Genomic DNA, 4,405 nt, shown 5'->3' with positions numbered 1-4,405 from the left:
TTGTACATGAATATTCACAGCAACATTATTCATAGCACACCTAAGTAACCTAATACAGAAAGTAAAAACAACCTACATGTTTATCAAATGATGAAAGAATAAACAAAATATAGTATATCCATACAATGGAATATAATTCAGCCATAAAATGAAGAACTGATCCCGTGTTATATACAGATGAACCTTGAAAACCTGTGAAGTGAAAGAAGCCAGGCACAAAAGGCAACATAATATATAATTCTATGTCAATGAAATATTCAAATAGGCAAATTTATAGAGACAAAAAGCAGATTAGTTGTTGCCAGGGATTCAGGAGAAGGGGAGGAACGGGAGTGACTGCTAACAGGTATGGGATTTCTTCTTAGGGTGATGAAAACATTCTGGAATTAGTGGCAATAGTTACACAACTTTGTGAATATGCCATAAACCACTGAATTGTAGTATGTGAATTGTATCTCAATTTAAAAGACATATAATAACTATAACAACCATTCCTGTAATAAGTTCCTTAGAAACTAAGAATAAGACTTTTTTCAGATAATATTGAATATCTCAAACCAAAGAGCAAAATATCTACATGTACTTCCATTAAAATCAGATAAAAAATGTCATGTATTACAATTTTAATTTAACATTGTTCTGGAAGTTACAACCAATGCATAAGATATGAAACAGAAATATTATATACAGTAGACAGAAAATAATTTTCAGAAAAAGATAATATACTTCAAAAGTGCAAATGAATTAACTAAAATTATTGAAAAGATAATCAAAGAATCGATACATAAGATGGAATTCAAGAACTTCCTTTTATATTAGACATGACTAATTAGGAAATAACATGGAAAATATTCCATCCACTAGATAAACAGCTATTAATGGAAATATTGCAAGAGTGATGAAATGTCTAAGTGATTATTTCTAGTTGGTAATTGTTGATACATTTTATTTCTTCTGTAGTTTTTATTGTTTTGTATTTTCTGTGTTGATCAAGTACAGCTTTTAGAATAAAAAGGCAATAAAACATTTAATCAAGCATTACTTTGTGTGCACCTATACTCTTAGCTACTGGGGAGGCTGAGGTGGGAGGATGGCTAGTACCAAAGCGGTAGAGGCTGTAGTGAGCTATGATTGCAACACTGCACTCCAGCCTGGGTGACAGAGCAAGACCCTCTCTCTTAACAAAAAACAAACAAAATATTACCTTAGTAAGAAGTGACTTTAGGGACCTCCTCAGTTCACACTTGTAGTCTGCAAGACATATTGTAAGAAACCCAGCTCTTAACTTCTTAATCCTTAGTTCTTCAGAATTAAATTAGCTTTAATTTTAAGAGCACTTTATAATAAATGATAGCCCAGCCAACTCAAGGCAATTAAATTACATCGTTCTTTTTGAGATGTGTCCTCATTGTTTACCAAGGTTGAAAGCCATGAGAGGAAGATCTTGAGAGAGAACCAGGGTGAGAATTCAGTTGAGAGAGGGTAAAGATAATGAGTCTGAGAACGGGAATAAGACGGCATCAACAGGACCATACAGGAAGAAGTGGAAGTTGAAGGACAATGAAGGAAAGATGAAGTTCAATAAGGCAGATAGAGGTGGGAAGAGAGAAGTGGCAGATGTTAAGAATAACATGTAATGCTTTGACCTGAAATGTGACATCACAATGGGGTCCTGGAAGGGGGATTGTGGGGGAAAATGAGGGTCATGTCAAAGATGGTGGAGTCCTGACAGACCTTTCATGAGAGTTTCTGTGGTGCTCAGTAATAGGTTAAATTGTGTCCTCCCAAAATTTGTATGTTGAGGGGTGGGCATGGTGGCTCAAGCCTGTAATCCCAGCACTTTGGGAGGCTGAGGTGGGCGGATCACTTGAGGTCAGGAGTTCGAGACTAGCCCGGCCAACATGTTGAAACCCCATCTCTACTAAAAATACAAAAATTAGCTGGGCATTGTGGTGGGTGCCTATAGTCCCAGCTACTCAGGAGGCTGAGGTGGGAGAATCACTTGAACCCGGGAGGCGGAGTTTTCTGTGAGCTGAGATCGCACCACTGCACTCCAGCCTGGGCAGCTGAGCGAGACTCCGTCTCAAAAAAAAAAAAAAAAAAAAAGAAAAAAATCATATGTTGAATCCTAACCCTTGGCACCTCAAAATGTGACTGTATTTGGAGTTAAGGCTTTTAAAGAGGTAAATTCATATCAGGGGGCCTAATCCAATATGACCGGAGTCTGTATAAGAAGAGGAGATTAGGACCCAGGCACATACAGAGGGAAGACTGCGTGAAGACACAGGGAAGAAGACGGCATCTGCAAGTGGAAAAAAGAGACTCAGAAGAAACCAACCCAGTGACACCTTGATCTCCGACTGTGTCACAAAACTGTGAGACAATACATTTTTTATAGTTTAAGCCACCTGGCCTGTGGATTATGGCAACCTGAAAAAATGAATATAGATTCTGAAGAGCAGGAGACAGAGACAGGAAGACAGCAGTCACAAAGGCTCAGGAAGGTCCATATTCCAGGTAGGGAGCCTTCCCAGGTGGGGTCCTTAGGGGCATAAGCACATGGTGAGCACTCTGTCCACATTTGTTGATGTAAATACTGGTAACAGCATAAATGCATATGGGAGCAAGCAACTAACTTTTGGCAAACACAGGGTGGTCTCTGGCCTGAGCACAGAGGGTGATGTGGGCGTCTGTCAGAGAGTTTTGCAGAAGGAGTCAGGTGTGTGGGCATGTGGTGCTACTTTCAGCCTCAAATGCTTCTCTCCCTGTGACCAGGTCTGACCAGAAGGTCCCACAGAAAAATGTGCCGGGTACAGGGACAAAGGGGATGTGCTGAGCTGTAGAAAAGACAGAGTAAGGAGATTCATGAAAAATGTCGGGTCTACAGCTCACAGCCTGGGTACCAGGAGCCAGAGCCCATGTGTGCATGTGTGTGTGTACATTTGTGTGTGTGTGTGTGCATTACCTGCTGCTCTGCACTGGGCCATGCTGACACCTAGACTGGGCCGAGCACAAGGATCCTGTGAAGAGACTCACAAATGACTCCCGACTCCTGATGATTTATGTACCGTCTGCTGCTGGACTTGCTGCAGCCCCTCCAAGCACACCCTCAAGGACTACTGAGCCGGGGTGCCATCAGTCTTGGGAAAAGAGAGTGAGAATTTCCTAAAGCAATGTTTGGCAAACTTGACTACTATTATTTTGAAAGGCCAAGAAACATTCCTATGGAGCCTGCCTTGACTTCAGTTATTGATGTGGAAATAAAGCAGCACAAACACAAACAGCTAAGCTTATAGTTACTTTACAAGTGCAAAACAAAAACCAAATGTGTAAATTAAACACAATTACAAACAGCAATAAAACTCAAACTAAAAACATTAGTTGAATGTGACTATGGGTGTTTGTGAAACCAATTTGCCTCTTCTGTGAATATGGAACTGAATGCCATTCAGATTCTCTTGTGGGGTGATGGGCTCTCACGCCAAGTGCTGGGAAGTGAGTCAGAGCCTCACAGCAGTCGCATGCTGATAGAGCTTGATGCCTTTACCTCCATGGACATCAAACTGCCACCTGTGTCAGACTAGCTCATCCTAGACTTTGGTTACAATCCATTGCTTCTGTAACACTTTTAGTCTAGACTTGCTCCAAGCTGGGAATCTTTGTGCCTCTGTAGAGGACTTACAGAGGTCTTATTCCCTTGTTTCTAAGTTATTAAGAATGCAGAATGGGAATTTCCTGAAGCCTAAGTCTTCTGCCTGGATTCACAAAACATCAGAACTGTATTTGCTGTAACATCTTTGACATGGGGAGGAAGCACTTTATAATTAATAGTACCTTACAACAGATGAAATAATGTAATATGTATGATATTGATCAATAATTATATGATGCTTATGAGCAGCATACATATAAAAACATTGAGATATCATAAAAGTCATAAACAAGGTTTTAGTTTTAGGTTTTACTTTGAAAAAAAATGAAAACTTACAGATGTTGCAAGAATAGTACAATGAATTCCATATGCTCTTTATCTAGATCTACCGACTCTTCCCATTTGCCTCTTTCTCCCTGTGTCTCTGTCTCTCTTTCCATATATATATATAATACATATTATAGATAAACTTATTGTTACTTTGGCTGAACCATTTAAGAGTAATTTACATTCTACTAATACCAGAGTCACCAGCGATCACTTTGCAGAACCTCAGTTTTCTCATCTGGGAAATGGGGCTGGTGAAAGGAGACGCCACAGATACTGGAGCTAATCGATCGCGCGGCTGCTCCCGCGACCGGTGCGGGCCTCGGGACCCAGCAGCCCCGGCCCGGCGTGGCAGGCGGCCTAAGGGGCGGGCCGGGGGCGGGCGCGGGCGCGGGCGCCGGGCGGGCTGGCTGCGGCCGGGCCAGG

This window comes from Piliocolobus tephrosceles, chromosome 9 (assembly GCF_002776525.5).
Source record: "Piliocolobus tephrosceles isolate RC106 chromosome 9, ASM277652v3, whole genome shotgun sequence".
Classification (NCBI taxonomy): Eukaryota; Metazoa; Chordata; class Mammalia; order Primates; family Cercopithecidae; genus Piliocolobus; species Piliocolobus tephrosceles.
Note: the sequence above shows the minus strand (reverse complement) of the source record.